This window comes from Bombus pascuorum, chromosome 2 (assembly GCF_905332965.1).
Source record: "Bombus pascuorum chromosome 2, iyBomPasc1.1, whole genome shotgun sequence".
Classification (NCBI taxonomy): Eukaryota; Metazoa; Arthropoda; class Insecta; order Hymenoptera; family Apidae; genus Bombus; species Bombus pascuorum.
The window spans coordinates 11,983,062-12,000,627 of NC_083489.1; the positions used below are offsets into that span (position 1 = coordinate 11,983,062).

General features: G+C 44.7%; 1 protein-coding gene across 1 annotated transcript in view; it reads left to right on the forward strand.

Moving 5' to 3' along the window:
- Positions 1–3,435: 3,435 nt before the first annotated feature.
- LOC132916533 (E3 SUMO-protein ligase EGR2) overlaps positions 3,436–17,566 on the forward strand; it is a 68,011-nt gene continuing 53,880 nt past the window's right edge. Inside the window, exon 1 of the mRNA XM_060976620.1 lies at positions 3,436–4,691. The gene's annotated coding sequence lies outside the window, so the exon portion shown is untranslated. The remainder of the gene's footprint in view (positions 4,692–17,566) is intronic.

Consider the following 17,566-nt stretch of genomic DNA (forward strand, 5'->3'; position numbering starts at 1 on the left):
GAATTACGATGATAATAACAATTCGCAAGAAAATGATGTATCGTTAGGAAGATCGGCGATCTTGATCTTTCGAGACATTTTAGCGAAACTTTCCACGGTCGATGTAAGGAGGATTGATTAGATTTCAGCCAATTACCGCTGTTTCTGTCGGGAGAAATGTTTTCGCAGTGGGTGGCTGACAGAGACAAACAAGTATCGTGACGAAAGCGATGCACCGTGCTGATTCGATGAATTATTATCGGAGAAATAACAGAATGCTTGGGTTACGAGTTGTTTATGATGTATTTCATTTATGTTTAGATCAACGTTTCATAATGTGACTTTCCAGAAGGAAATTCATTTAACTACAACAGATTCATCGAGTCTAACAGTGATTCTAATGGATGACACGTTGCATCATTTTAAGAACGAACAAGAAGTGATACGATTGAAATGAGAATACATACATATGTTTCGCATGCAAAAGCGATAAAAGTTTTGAGAGAAACCACTCGAAAATCGTTTCTTCTGTTTCGATATCGACGTGTGCTACTACCGACGAGGGAATTGCGCGATCAATGAACAACGTCTGAGACGCCCACACCGAAAGTTACGCAAACAACGATAATCCCTCCATATCGGTATTTATTTATAGATCGGTCGTCTGGCTGGGTTAAACAATTCCTTTGATCGGTTTGCACCGGGTTTTTTACGCCGAACAAAGAAACGCGTAGCAGTTCACGTGGAAACGGAATCTGCGTGTTGGACGCGTTAACCTCTTTCCTCTTACGAAACTCGTCGATCGTTTATCCCGCTTCGAAGCGTGAGTTTCATTCGCTAACACGTTTCTAAAATAAGCAAAGCGCACGGATCGAATCGATATCGCGAATTCTCTCACGAACAACCGGACCTGGAAGAACCCTTACACGGAATTCGACAACTCGTCAAGCGATCATCGCGTGCCGATCGCGTGCTGCGTTTCGTGAAACGGCTACTCGATCCGACCACTCAATTACCACCTGCAATATACGTTTGATTAACATATTATATTTACTCTGGTATAATTAATCGGATCGGGTCCGACGATGGCGGCGATTTCATGTCAGAACGAAGGCAAGAGAGGGACAAGCGAACAAGAATGAAAGATTCGCACGAGACGTAAGCTGGATTCGTTCAAGGAAATCGGCCCGCTACGAAGGCTACGAAGATCCTAATTATTATCGAAGGACCGTTGCGTGGGTTTCACTTCCAGACGATGTATCGTCTTCGGTGAAGCTCGATAAATCCGTGCTCGGCTGCTATCAATACATTAATTAAAACATCGGTGCACGGGTGCGGCTGACAGCGCGCTCACGCCCAGCCTCGATCACCCGAACATAAGAGTTCTTATTTTCATCCCTCGTGCTCCACCGATCTTATTTTTCCTCGTCGCAACCAATTTTTCTTTTTCCATCGAACGAATTCTTCCTTCTATCGTCCGCTCGCATTCCACCACGACTTCTCGCTCTCTACTCGGCCTCGTGTACGATGATCACGCGTGTCTTCCGCGTGAATTAATCACGCAACTCCGTTGCATCTTTGCGATGACTCTGCACTGTCCATCTCTGTCTTTACTCAGAGATACGTCTTAAAACGTGCAAACTCTGAATTACGTCGTTAGGTTCGGATTAAAAGCTGCTGAACCAACGATCGTTTAATCAAAGAAATTCTGTTACAAGGGTTGCACCAAGTCTGTTCGACGTGTGTACGCAGATAAAGCCAAGAGCTCGCAGTCGAACCAAAAGTAAAGGAACGCTAACGCAGAACTAATTAAGATATCCGGTGTACGTGTCGGGACACGTACCGCTGCACCGTGTCATAAATTCTTCGATACGGACGGAACGGTCTTCCACATCCTCCGAGACTCGAGTACGTGATCAAAAGTGACTAGAGATTCCTAGCCGCGAGCGTGTGCCGCCACGATGCAACAACCGTGCGCGTACGTAGTCCCGGCTCGACGATGCAACCAGTTGCATCCAGTTGGAGTAGCGAGTCAATCGTACGAGCTGCGCGACGCTTCTTCGTGCAACGTGGCGCGATGCGTCCCTCGCGTTTTCGAATAGGGGTGGCGGAACTGTTGGCGAGACACGCGAAAGGGGGAGAAAAAGGTGTAGCAGTGGAGAGAGAGGGCGAGAGAACGAAAACAGGGGCTCGTCTTTGGTCTCCTCTGTTCGAATACCTCTTTCAAGGGAGGAGTCCTCGTCGGTGACGTCGATGAGGAAGCGGAGGAGGAGGAGAAGAAGAAAAGGGGAGGAGAGGAATCACGTCGTGGCGTGGGAATCAGAAGGGAGAGACCGCCTCGCCACCCCTCTTTTTGGATCCCTTCAGGGGGCGAGTTTTGCAACCTTCCAGACGCAGTTGCTTACCACGGTAATCGCCGTTGTTACTGCGTAGTCGTTCGCTGCGTGGGCTACCAGTGATGTGCTTGGCTTTATGATGCTCGCGAATTTATAGTTGTCATCTACGATCAGAGACTGTAACTTTCACGATTCGCGAAACGTGATTTCTTTGCTTCGAAATTCTTTCGGACAATCTTCTGGTGATCTGAAATTTTGTGAAAGAAACAGTGAATGGGGGATGTTTTAACTCGGGGTGTTTTTCATATGACACGTCGGTGTGATCGTTCATAAGGTTTGAAAGTTTGTTCAATTTACAACGGATATTAGGTGAACGATCAGTGATAGAATTTTAGCAATGGTGTTAGAATGGTGGAATTGACACACTTCGCGGCGAGTCAAGAAAAAAGGCTCAAAGTGGTGAGTAAACATCTTCGCCCTATTTACTATCGAATCGTAGCCTAACCATGAAGTTCACTCCCTTCTATCGTGAAACTTTAAACTACGTAACCTAAACGTATCCTCGACCCGTAAACTTAAACATTTCAAACCTCCCTACCGAAAAGTCCACCTATACTCGTGTCTCATCGATTCGTCATTGGAAGTGACCGCTGCAGTCACAAGACTGGAAACGGGACGAAAAAGCGAGCGAGCGCCTGGAGAAAAACGAGAACGGCGACACGGTCGTTCCAGTGGCTGGGGCAGAAAAGCGCGCGCGGGGAAGACGGTACCCCGCGTGAACCATTCGGAGTAGGGGAAAGAGGAACGAGGGGAGGTGATCCCCTCTTCCGATGACCCTCTCTCTCCCCCACCACCGGCTCGTGTCGCGTGTCCTACCTCCCACTCCTCCTACCACACGTACCGTACACCGACGCGAATCAGCGAAACACACACAGGCGCGCGTGCAAAGGAACGGAGAGAGTCGGTGTGCATCTGCGAGAGCGGTTGCAGTTGGTGCGTGGTGTTGGCGTGCTTGGAGAGGGACAAGGACGTGTGGCCGGGGTAAGAGAGAAGGAGAAAAAAAAGGGGGAGGGTACTGTAGGTGGGTTAAGGGTGGAGGGGTGAAGGAGGAGAAGGTGGTGTGGAGAGGAGAGTGAGAGCACAGCGGCAGAGGGTACACACCGGTGGCAAAGGGGAGGGGGAGAAGAAGGAACATCGTACGTGTTCCGAGGTGCATGCACGCACTCGTGTGTTGGCGGCCACACACGTGTGGCGCACAGAGAGAGACACACACGCGGCAGAAGAGAGGACGAGAAGAAGAGACGAAGGAGAGAGAGGTGACTCTCCTCGGGGCCTTTAGTTGCCGACTGTCCGCTACTACGCGCGGTGTTACGCCATCCTCATCGTTGTCCTTCTCTGTCTATCCTCGCTGCCTCCTCCTGTCGTCCTTTTTCCTTCTCTCTCCGCGTGTCTCTCTCACCTGTTGCGGCGTGTTTCTTTTAATCCGTGATTTTCGCCGCCCCGCGCCCAACCAAGAAATCTCGTCGATCATTTCGCTACTCTCCGATGTTCTTTTCATCGGCAGGATATCGGGGGTTGACTTTCTCTCGAACACCAGGTCGCCTCGAACGAGCTACACCCGGTGAGTGATACGGGAGACGGTGGATCGAGAAGAAGAATCTTCTTCTTGTACGGAGGACTGAATCCGTGAGAAGGGTGATAAAGTGATGGAATATTTATATCGTGAGACTGTATCGGGAAGATAGGTGCTTGAGTAAGAGACTAATTGAAAGGAACGATGTAGATTAACGTAGAGGGATCGGAAGGTCGTGGTGTATTGACAACAGTAACGACAGAAGTTCGAATCGTTGCTCGAAAGCGTCGGTGTTACTTAGCGTATTGTAATCAATCGAATTCCAGGAATTTGTCTACTCGCTAGCTCATATAACTCGTGACACGGTGACCGACAATATTATGAGCACATTAACGAAGGTAATGAACAAAAGTGTGGATACTTGGAATTACGAATAGGCAGTTAGTTACGAAGGTGGTGCTCGATCGAGGAGGATCGCCTGTGCGTAAAAGGCAAAAACACCGTCATGACACTCGACCTGCTTGCGTTTAGTCATTTATCGATTCAGGAAATCACGAATTAAAATAATTTAGATCGAAGAATTCCGCGAATTCGTGCGTCTGCGCGCGTACATTTTTACATAACCACGATCACCGACATAAAATTACTTAAATGGTGTTTGGGAGAACAAGAGACATAAACGAGTTTGATGAAACGAGTGAAGTGGAGTGATAGAAGTGACGTGTGCCTGGTCGAGCGCGTCTCTCGTCGCCACGATTGAACGACCGTCGACTAACAGATCCACGCTGCCGTCTGCACAAGAGGTGAGACAATTCCACCATTTGCATTCAACTCCCTTAACCTATATAGCATAAACTTTCTTTCATTTTCTCGCAAATTTTTAAGTTTAATCCATAGACCTAAGATTTAAACCGCCTCGACTACTATCTCGTTGTTCCATTATAACCCACGGAATACCATCTTCTAATTGATCCGTTACAAAGAAACCATCGTAAAACGTTCTTCCCCTTTAGAAAGTCTTTTCGCGGTCACATAGAAATCCGCAGGCTAGATCCACGCGATCGTCTTCGTTGACGTGTAAATGCTGCTGAATACGTCAGTAGTCTTATCAGAACCAACTATCGAGAGACATGGCGTACTAATTGCTCCGAGACGGGGGTGGAATGTCTGGCTTAACGAGTAAAGTCGTCATTAAGACGAACGGTTGTTTCACTTATCGAGAATCGCTAATTACCGCCACGGTCATCGCGGTATCTCGCTTTCGATCATCGATACCACGTGCTCCTTCCCGTGTCGGTAATTAAATCACTCTTTTGTTCTCTACTACGTTTGCCTCCTCGCAAACCCCCGTTACAACAACGGGGAGAAAGAGCGGCGTAAAACTGTCAACGAGATAAGAGCGATAACTTTACGACACCTTTCCACAAAACGCTATTCGGCGGAGAGAAAATACCTTCAGAGTGATATCATTTACCGTGGAGCGTTCTATCGAGGGCAGCGCGTTTAACGAGCGGTAATAAAAGTATTTAATAAGCAACCGGCGAAATAATTAATTCCAACGATGGCGTTAATCGCGGTCATCGGGCCAGGAATTATATTTAAGGCACCGACCGTTACGCTCCTCGTAAAATTATATAGCAAACGTTTGTTTCCTACTCATTCGTTATTACTAGACTGCGCATCTTTATGGAAATTCATATTTTTATGGAACACGAGTCAAAGAAATAAAACCCATATAAAAATATCTGCCTTTAAGCATCGCAATGGGCATTTCATTTTGCATATTTTATACGCAATATTCTGACGCATATATTATGTGCGCGTTGTACATTTTCGTGTATTTAAATTTCGCAAAAATACATAAGCATTCGCGGTCTAGTTATCGCGCAGCTATAATTATCAGCAAGTAAAAGTTCTTAAAGAGGAAAGAATAGAAGAGATACGTATAATACGGAAAGGTACGAGGGGCACGAAACGTTTCGAAAAATGGCTAGTTTAGAAAAATCTCAAGGTACTTTATTAAGTTCCAAACCGATAAGTTCCCGAAGCCAATACGCAGACCGACTACTGTGTAAATCACATGCCGGGTATGTGGAGTAGAAAAAAAGGTAAAAGGCGAGATAGTGGCGGTACAATGCAGATATGCGTGCCACGGGTAACGCATAATAACGATACTTTCATAATTCTCGTGCGCGCGCGATTCAGACGTTACGTAACTGGCAAATACGGCAAATATCCGTGGAACGTCTCAGAATTGAAACCAGTTGTCGCACGATTCTACGATTTTCTTTCACACGCTTATGATCCACCGACTACCGCTATTCTGCTATGTGCCGCTTCACAATACGTCAATCCAAGTATGTATATATCTATATTTCATTCCGACCAAACAGACCAAAGAAATGAATTTCTTTCCATCCAAATGAATCGAGCTTTTCACTCAACTATATCTCTGTTCCTATTCCATTTGGAGCAACGTAATTGTTACTGTCGATTAACAAGCCGAAGCCCGTAACGTTAGCCAGCTATTAATGAATTTGATTAATTGGCAAGTGGGTTGGCCAGGTACACGCTGTAGTAAGACGTCTCGTAATCACCCGCGTAGGAAGTTGTACCCATACCTTAATATCGTTAATTAACTTATTTTCGAGGCAGCGGGTTGTCAATGTACGTAACGTTAACAGAGGCAAGCACCTGATCGGAATACGAGCACGTAATCAGTTTGATCCTTGGTACGCGGCAGGATATCCCAACGCGACAGGACAGTTAGAAAACCGGGCATTAAAATACATGGAGGAGCGGTCAGCATGTTAGTCGTTGCAAAAGAAATTCCACGGTCTGACATCGCTACGGTAACATTGTAACCCCGGTTGGTATTCCAGTAGCATAGCAACTAGTGACCGGCAGCGTACAGACAGCGGCATTTATTACGCGCGCTACGTAACGCGCGCTGCGCCGCGCGAGGAATCGTCTCGCGTGCCCCAAGTCGTTCGCTTCGACCCGCGTGTACAAGTACAGCGAGGGTCCGCGTCTTTGATTTTACATGCAATGTGGTTGAATTATGCCACGGCGCCCGGCCTCTCTCTAAGCGAGTAATAATTACTTCGGAAATTACCGCTTTAAAAAATTGGTTAATAACAACTGTTCCTGCGGAACGCTCGGCTAGAGATACTCATCGAGCCTGTTTCCTGTGTTGCGATGAGACGAGTCCGTGCGTCGTCAGCCGGAGGAAGCAAGCTTGGAAAATTTCTTCGCTCATGCAGGCGCAAACAGCCCTAACTACTTTAGGTACATAGATGCGTATCGTACACTTCCTGAAAATCTCGGCCGCTCTCGATCGCGACTGAATCGCGCGATAATTACACGATGCTCACTCGCCGGCTCGATTCTTGCTTCGTTCCTTGAGTCTGATGCAAATGAGCGAACTTTGTCGCGCGACAGTTCCACGCGCGTTCCCGCAGTCTATCGGATTATGCGAGGAAATACACACGAACGGTTGTATTCAAATAAAAATTGATACAAGCTCACGATTACGTTATTTATATATCTACATGTGTTACATGAACCGTACACAAGCTACCATTGATCAACATCGTAAATTGAGAAGTACAGAAAAGCGATGTTACGCTGTTTTCTAATGTACCCCAGAATTTATCATTCTCTTCGTTCAACATTGAATATTAATCGCGCGCTTATGTAGTCAAGTTAAAGAATTAAGAAAAACTGGAGTCGATCAATTTGTTTTCCGAGAGACTCATATTAAATTGTTCTGTCATATTTATCAGAACAGCGAGTTCTTCGCGCATTCTCTGTAACGATAGACTTAGCTCGCTGGTGGATCTCCGGACTCGCGTGCGCCGCGTCAGCGCGCAAACACGCGCATACACAATGCACGCTGGTGCGCGATTAGGCGTCGAACGGGTTTCGGTTTTTGCCACCAATCATTAAGCATTCCTGAATTATCGACGTATAGGTATATACAGAGGCGGTCAGAATTTCACTGGCAACGCGTCATAAAGAAATTCCAACGCCGCCGTAACCCCGGTTTCTTCCTGCACCGGTAGCGCTGTTACTAGTGGTTGTATGTAGCCGACCTTATACATATATCCGTCGTATATCACTATGCAGCTCTGTTGCGTGCACGAACTCGTTCGTCGTCGCGGTGACACGCGTGTGCGAGCTGCACCGACACGAACGCTCACACCGGCTTGCGCGTACCGAGTTACGTACACGCGTGCTACGTGCAAAGAACGCGTGTGCGTGTACACGCGTACCCCTAGAGGAGACAGATGCATAGCGCGCACGCATTTACATCTCGACACGCGAGACCCCTTCGATTCTTTTCTCCTTCTCTCTCTCTTTCTCTCCCTCTTTCTAATTGACGTGTTCTCTTGTACTCTCTTCGCAAGTAAGTACTCGTTTCGCTCTATTCTACGATCAACCTTCTTGACCTATTGTTTCGCATTGGAAAATCAGTTTGCGCGGGATATCGAGCTTCTTGGCTTAGTTAACGCACCTCGAAAGAACTTTGTCGCTCAGAACGGATTCATTTACGAAATTCAGGATAAACGTAAGTACAGGCGAGTACACAGAGATCGATGAATTTGATTCGACCATGGAATGTAAAGTCGAGAGGAATACGTTTCAGACAAACTAGTTGTTACAGAACGCTAAGTTTCTCTCTTAAAGTTGGACCATAGTACGGATAACCATTGGAGTTTTTGACAATTTTTATTTTCTAAAAAACGTTACACTACCGCTCTGGATCCTTATTCTTCTATATCAAAATTCATAGAAAAGTTTCAAACATTAAAGTTCCAAACTTACAGTAGGACTTTGTTTATATAAACTTGTTTGGAAGCAAGTAGTTTACATATAATCGGATTTCATGTAATAGAAGTTCACGTTCAGAGAAGTGGATTCAATCAGTATGATTTTATTTAATCAACCACTAATCAAGATTTAATTTTCAACTAGGTGATCCTTGTATAAACGGAGCTGCATTATATTTATAGCTACACTGTCGGATAGTCGTAACATTTCGGTTGATAAACTGAACCTAGAAAAACTGAATTGGCAAACTCTTTTCGATTCAAGATTCTGATATTCTAATATCTACGTGAATGACAATATGATGGTGATCAGAAAGGATGCGTTCGAAGCGCATGTTACGTAAGCAGACTTGCAAATTCGATCATCGAAAGAGCAGCTGCTATCGACTCCAAAGAAACAACTATCCTAGACGTTAAATTCTAAATCGTATGGGGAGACGGAAGATGGCCAAGCAGACAGACAAACAGAAAGAGAAAGATTGACAGGCGGAAGGTCCTGGTTGTCCAAAAGATTACGACGCCGCGCCGGTAGCACGTGCCCCATTCAAGACAAGTTGAAGGGGAACCACCCTCGTAACTTAACCTAACCTAATCCAACCTCCTTGCCGTGGCTATTCAGACCGTGACGAGGCAGGCTTCTTTGTGACCCAGGTTCAATCCAAGAGCCAACGATTCAAACGTCTCTCCATCTCCGTTCCTTTTTCTCCTTTTTCCTTCCCGGACCTCGGCTTTCTCACTTTTTTATCGCGCCACGCATCAGGAAGTTATAACGTCTGCCCTTCGAACCTCTGGCTTTTGATTCTCGAATTCAGACAGCCAATTAGGATGAAACGACGAAGAAATAAAGAAGAGAAAAGGAGACGCGACGCTAGCTGTTCGTGTTTTCGAGCGAAGATAATTCACTTTCGCAGTCGATGATTTAGTACTAGAATAATCAAAATTCTGAAAATGAGTAATTTCGAATATTTCATAGAAATGTTCTAAATGTACTACGGTATTTTTTCCGAGTTTTCTTACAAACGATCTTGATAAAGCTTTATTTCTTCCTTTGCGTTATGTATCTTGTTCCACAAGTAGCTTTCATTTTTATTTCTTTGATACGAGTTATATAATTTAACTTTAAATAACGAAAGTTCAAAAATTGCTGAATCGCCTCTCAATTGCATCAAGTTTCCAAATATCGTATTAGGAATATCGATGTTTCAATCTCGTCGTTCATCGCCGGTAATTGTTTTCAATGTTTCAAAGGGCAACGATCTTTAATAAACGTCAAGGAGAATCGACTACTCTTTCGTCTCTTTGTCTGTCGTGCAGGCGCTTCTTCAAAACTCTGCTTACGTATCGGGAGCCACGCACTAAGCGGGCAATTTGTCAGTGGCAAACGGTTTCACGCTCCTTCGTGTACATAAATCACAGGAAGTTTCGGATAGTTAGGCCATTTACACGCCCTTCAGAGTCCACGGGACTCCATTTACGAGCGTCTTGTGAAGCGAGTACCGCTTTTGCGACTCGCAGTTCCTTCGAGTTTTCTTCAGAGGGAAGCGAAAAGTGCCAACAGGCTTTGTAAGAATCTGCCACCCGCCGCCGCTGTTTGCCCCATTTAAGAACGACAACAATGCCAACACGCCTTCAGCCTATAACGAACACCAATGCCACTGACCACTGACCAGTCGAAAATGGTATATACGAGCTCGTATCTCACCGCCATCAACAGAAAGAAGAAGCGGATCGAACGCTTTTCGAAAAGAATAAAGAATTTTATGACCTCTTTCGAACCAGGTTAGGCTCACTTTGGCGACCGTTTAGAAACGTGTACCAAGAATGACCATCTAATCTGTTACGAGCTTCTTTCATCACTTTTATCCTCTGTTTTCGGCTATAACTAGATCCACAAAAAAAGGTATTTCATGCAATTATCTGTGAATAAATAACCATATACAATATTCTATGAAAATTGATCGAGTCTAATTATTCAATCACTCGTGCATACAGTAAAGATATATTCCTCACTAGTAATTACTCCCAAAAACCCACATTCTTTCGAACGATAGCAATTTGCCATTACTTTTTGAATTATTATATTTGCTCATTTCTTTCGGATTTCTGCGAGATCGATGTTCGATACCTGCTTTATATTGTACAATTTTTAGTACGAAGATTATAGAGAAAAGATATGGTTGTATGAATGACCATTTGATTTTGATTATTCGGTGATTAAAACGCCAAAATATTTTTCAAGAGAGCCCCATGGCAGATTTAACGAAGAGAGAAAAAATGTGACTTGTGTCTTTTCGCTATGATCTACATATGATATGAATTATTATATACTTTTTCACAACTTTTTGTTTTTTACCATATGCATAGCAACAGTCAGATTCACGTCGCACGCAGCGGACGTATTAATTACAACCTGCTGGAGATGAATTTTATTCTAAATGACCGTATGGTATTTGCGTAAAATTTCCGTGTCAACTCTTGACATAAAGCGGAGTGTTATATTATCGTCGCGCCGCCTCTGTAAGCCACCGATAATAATATTTATTGGATGTTACCGGGCGCGTAACGCAACGGCAGAACAATTTACGTTCCCTTTGATGGTTCGGGGCTTCCTTTCAATGCCGTCTCGAAAGGATCGCGAAACTGTTCGGCAGGAAGGGAAGGGGCGAGGAAGCGTTTTGTGCTGCTGTTGCGCTGAAAGGGAGGCTCTCCGGTTGCGAAACCATCGAAACGATGCCGCGGGCAATCGTTAATAATAAGAGTGTATTATGAGCCGCGGAATCAAAGTGTAGCGTGCAATTACGTGTCAATTCCGTCAACGTATTTCGTCACGCTGCAGGATGCCTTCGGTGACCAAAAAGGAACGCCCGTTTCTTCTCTGTGTGTACGTATACTTGGAGAGGCGTCGCGTGTTTGTTGCTTTCTTTTTCAACTTCACCTCTCCTCTCTGTACTTTCCTAGTCGCTGCCATTGGCGTCGGCACCGATTTAATTGCACAAGTTGAAGACTTGAACTTCAAATATACCTTCCTTTTCGTTAAATTTCCATCAAAAATTATCAATCGATTCTTGACGGGTTTCATGGTGATATTACACCATTGTATGAATTTCCTCCATACATAATTAAAGTATATGTTTAAAGGTGACTTGTACGATTCAATGCGGTTTCGTTTAAGGACCTGTGATCGCAGAAAGACACCCTCGACCAGTGGGTAACTTAATATAACTCCCGGTTCCATTATTCTTCCGGGGGCGAAAGAGAACAAATAGAGACAACGGAGGGTTACATCGCACCCCTACGGGTTTCGTTATTCCTGCGCCATTGTTTCGCGGTAACGTGCAACGTGGACGTGGGTCTAAAAGGCACGTATAGGCACGTAACACACACGCTCGGTTTACACGAGAAGCAAACGTACAAGGCAAGCTGCAACAGCGAACCTCGTCATAACGGTCGTCCAAGAGGTTATGGGGAATACGGGCGACAGGACAGCCAGCAGCCAGGGCCATTATTGTGTACGGACGACGATCTTTATGTAAGATCTTACACGGGAGAGACCCATGGGGTCCTGCGGCGCACGCCCATACCGTCGAGGGTGGCTGTGGTTTCACTATTTTTCTTCCCTTCTTGCTTCCTCCTTCGGGAGCACCGTAATCTTTCTTCTCGTCCTTTCCTCTCCCTCCCTTTTGCCGCCTCGTAAATCTCTTTAGGTGTTGAAACATTCGACGTAGAACGGGTTTTATGCCACGGGGTGGAGAACACGTCGAAAAAGAAACGTTCGGCTTCTTTGGCTCGATAAACTTTTATTTAATCGATACATCCACGTTCGCTTCTGTATATTTTTGAAAGTGTGTTACAGATTTAAAATGACGATATTGTCAAGAACGTATTCGTAAATTAATATTTAACGTACACCGACTTAACGTCAATTTATCGAAGGCTATGGGTACCTCGTAACCGATTTCTTCCAATCGGTTATCCCTGACATAAAATCCTGAACAGTTTTTGCATACGTCGTGGTATCTCGATGAAACGGATGACTCATTGGATGTACAGGGAAATCGTGGCGAGAGGGTCCCGTAAGCGAAAGCAGCAACAGGTGGCAAGGAAAAGCAGACGCGATCTGCCGCCGCGTGAGAATCAATCACGGAAACAAATCTCCTTTATTTGATCTCCATTCATCTCCTGTCACACTGTTACGACCGACATTCTTCCAATTTACACAACCTGGTCTCTGTTCAATTTTCGCTGGTATCGAAAAGAAACATTAACCAAGAGAAATCTCTCAAAACGAGGATACGAGGAAAGTATCATATATGTAATACTATCAGCCAGAAATCTGAAAAAACAGACCCACTTTGGTTCTTGTTGGTGTCGTGAAAACGAGATCAATCATGCCACATATTTCTCCCCACGATCCTCACATACACGTACGATCGTTGGCTCTCGCTCCCAATCTTCACGGTTGACAATTATTGACACGATCGTCGGTCATTAAGGATCTTGTAGCTACAAGAGCTCTCGCTCAGAAAACTCGTGTCTTTTTTCAAGCGATTCCGACAGCGTCAACTCCCACCAAGCTTGTTCTCGTCGTGAAGATATTCATCCCCGCGGCCAGCCGTGGATAGCCATTAATTGGCCCCGTTCCTCGAGAAACCGAGGAAAACGTTCTAGTGGTGGCAGCCGGGCACGGCCGCGTCCCTCTCGTTATAGTCGTCGCGTGTACAAACAGGATCTGGTAGTGGTTGTGGCGATAGGTTGGTAGGGGCAAACCCTAATGAGGATCCCCTACCATAGACTGCCGACCGGCCGCCGCAAAGTAAATGAGCAGGTGCCTCTGGTATGCGCCCCGCCTACGCTTTCCACTTGCTCTTGTCCTCCACCACGAGTTTCTCGGGTGTCTTTTTCCTTTCCTCTCTTTTTTTTCTCTCCGTGCCACGCAGCCAGACCGACCGTGTCGCGGAAAAGTGGTTCTTGATATACTACCGAAGTCTACAAACCCGCGGACAGATTATGTTCGTATATTTCTTTTTTTTTCTCTCTCTCTCTCTCTCTTTCATTCTTCCCTTTTTATTTTTATCGTGTCCCTCGATCGATCGAACCGATTGCATTAGGGCGCATTAGGCCGGGCCGGTATCATAATTCAGGATTAATTTTTCAAAGGGTCGGGACACCGTGTCTTCGTTAGCGAGTTGCAACGTCGTACTAGCAAGATTTTTATGTTGAGAACTTGTTACAGTGTCGGTTAATCTGCGACTGGTTTTTCGATGTTGCCAATGAATCCTGTGTATCTCGGTAATTAACATAATACAGCGATTTCGGTAGCGACAATGTGATGGTAGGATATTTGAAGGACCGATCTGTTCAGGGTGATTTGCACGTTCGACCATCGTCGGTCGTTAGACTTTTCAACCTTGAAAGACCTTCTCAAGGTGAGGAGACGCGGTGACATGTTCGGCTATATCGGGAGGAGAGTTCTCGGAGCTAGACTCCTCTTCTAGGGTATATACGTGGCCGTGAAGTGGTCTTCGAGACAGAGCAAACGCGCGCGCTTTTTAATACACTGGCCGGTACCTCGGCTGCGTGGACACGCACGAACGTGCGGACGCATCACGTGTTTGCTTAAAATCTTGACGCATGACCGGCCGATTTGTTTTTCCATTCGCAGGGCCGCGGCTACTCACGGTGTTAATCGAACACGTTCTATTATAGAATCTAATATGTACCTTTAGTTTCCATTCATTACTTGTACCTTATTTTTACTTCGTTCTGTGAAAATTTGAATCATTTGTCAAATACTGTTTGCAACGAGGGAATAAATTACAAAATTCTTAAGAGGAAAAAGAATAACATTTTAACCTTCTTGAGATATTTCTCTATGATTATAAATTATAAGGAAGAATTTTCTATTCTAGATCGTCTGATCGTTTCGGAAATGACAGAGGAGAAGATATAAAGTTTTAACCTTCTCGGAGTGTTTCTCTATGATAATAAATTATAACGAAGAATTTTTTATTCTAGATTCTCTGACTGTTTTAGATATGCAAATATCGAAGTTATCGATGAATTCAAAATCCGATCCTGTTAGTTTTCCAGGAGACGAGTCATCGTCCGTCCTTCATGGACGTTACGCTATTGGTGACACACGCGTCTCGTTTCCTTCTTCTCGATCCTCTTTGTGCGTTGACTCCCCGGCTTCGGAGGAGGACAGAGCCCCGTCCTAGGGACCTTCGTTCGTCGCGGTATGTAAATACGTGGAACGAGAAGACTCCTCATCTCGAACGACCGACCGCGGTGCATCGTATCGTATTCTGCCGCCATTTGTCTTCGCGATCCGGGATTACGTTACCACGATGATACACGATGACATTTATTTTGGGATTTGTACGGGTCCCTGTGGCCCTTCCCTCTACGGTGTGGATTCTACGTGAACGCATCTTTCGTCGGACTGCTTGCGCGTCAGTTCCTATAATGATCACGGAATGCTCTCAAAACTCGAATTTCGCCGCCACTGTAAAGTGGACATCCAGAAATAATTAGGAGATTGCGTGGTCAAACGGGAGGGGGGAAACCGGTGACTCTAGAGATATTTAGGTTACCGTTGTATTTCCGCGAGTCTTCGTACTTCTTCGTTCTTCAAATATTACTTTCTTATCAATTGCCATAGCGTTGATAGAATAAGCTTGAAATCTCAAGATTGAGATCACGGTTGAAGCAGTGAATATTAGAATTTCCTAAACGCGAGTTTTGAGGTGTACGGATCCTGATCTTTAAGGTTTTTAACTTCAAAATCTATATACGCATATAGGTAGATACATATATAATAGTCGTGAATGAGACGCGATTGGAAAAATGAGAATGACAAAGAAGTTAGAGCATCATCTTAATTCCAAATATTATTCATTACAAATGTAGGAATCGAAAAGGCAAGTGAACTCATTGCTGAAAGACGTTGTAAATAAATATGTTTAAAAGTCTTGTGTACGAAAGGCGGAAACTGATTAAACCGAACAACGATTCAAGCTTCCGTAGTTGCTTTCCGTAAAAAGAGAATAAACAAAATATATCACTGAATTGTTAATTATTGAAAGTTGAAGAGCTTGAAGAAGTTAAACTGGAAGCTTCAAAAAGTTCAATTTCATATGGTGCCAGTCCTACAATCTGTCTTTAAAGCTCAAAAGCTATGATTCCTCGTGAAGTAACGTATGTAAACAGAACACGATGGAAGATCGATAGATTCTTGCGATTCGAAATTGAATCGTGTAAACGCAGATGCCGTTAAGGAGCCATCACCCCATCGACGAGATACGGGATAAAAAGGGAGCACGTGGCAAAGATCAAACAGCTGGATCATCTCGTGCGTGCGTGCCTTTAGGTAAGGATCTTTTTCTTGCGGAAAAGGTGGGTACACGTTCGACCCAGGTGCAACCTCGGAAACCTTGGAAGGCGTGCGTGACAATGCTCGTATGCGCGTGTGGGATTCGTCGTGACGTGAAAGTCGTTCGAAACAAGAAAAGAGAAAGAAAAAAGAAAAAGAAGGCACGGCTTCCCTTCGACCAGTATAACACGAAAAACAGAAAGAATCTACCTACCACGTATGAAATACGATAGCTTCTCGTATAATTTCATTAATATCTACTTATCAATAACATTTCAATGGGAAGAGACGTAACTGTGCAATTTTCCCACGAAGAGACAGATGCGTGGTGAGGAAGTTACAATGGATACAAAATATAAACGTATAGGTAGAGAATGAGGCAGCTACGTCACAGAAGAGTTACGTCAACGCGACGTCGATGTTGGCAAAGAAATCAGGAAACAACGGAGCGAATGACGCGCCTATATGAATAGCTATGCACGCGCCAAGCATCGAGCCTGTAATTATCGTATGTTTAAATTTTACGGATCAGTCGCCGAAGAAGCGTGGGTAGGTTGGAAGCGAAATATAGGAGAGATAGGTTCGAAAGTGCGAGTTTCCTAGAAGGCATCGGTTGGATCGCGCCTCATTAAGGCTAATGACGTAGATGGCATAATTATTCTAATACGAGAGAGGTAATTCATCCATCCCGAACCTATCAATTCATTGTAATTATACGAAGCATACGTTCCACTTTCTGTGGACTTTTTTTACCAAATTACACGTCTCACGGCAGTCGGCCGTGCAACAAGGAGATCATGATTTATCGAACGAGACTCGGGTCACCGGAAATTTTATTAATCTAACCGATATTCCTCCTTCTTCTTCTTATTGAATTAATAAAACGGGATCCTACTATCCGGTACGAAGGACCGTCGCGTCGCGCGTCCATTAATATAGAAACGCGTAGTTAATACGTCGCAAATGGTGTCTGCGTGTAACGCTTAAAAGGAAGTAGACGAGCGTTGAATATATTCATGGCACACGAGTTCCTAAAATAAATCGACTTGAGTATTCTGCACTTTACGGTTCTCCGTGTGGTATCGGACTGTCGTCGTCGCGTCGTTCGGTTCTTCCGTTAAAGAAGAAGAAAAAAAAAAAAGGAAAGAAAAGGAAAAAGATGGTAAACACGAGCGTCTAGAAAAAATTCAAATGGTCGGAGCGACCACTTAGCGAGTACTCTCGACGTAGTGGACACGTGTCTAAAGCGTGGCTAGAACCTTAACCACGTGTCAATATCTCAAGGGACGTTTTGTTTACGAAAGTCATAGACGAGGCGAGACACGTTAAACATTTTTATCCAAGACGTTGAAAAATAAAGAAAAAGAAATTGCCGAACACTTTGCTATGCCTACCATGCACGAGCTACAATGATCGCGTATACATAATACGTTTCATGGTTCGTTCCGCCGAACGACATACCGTACCCGTTTCA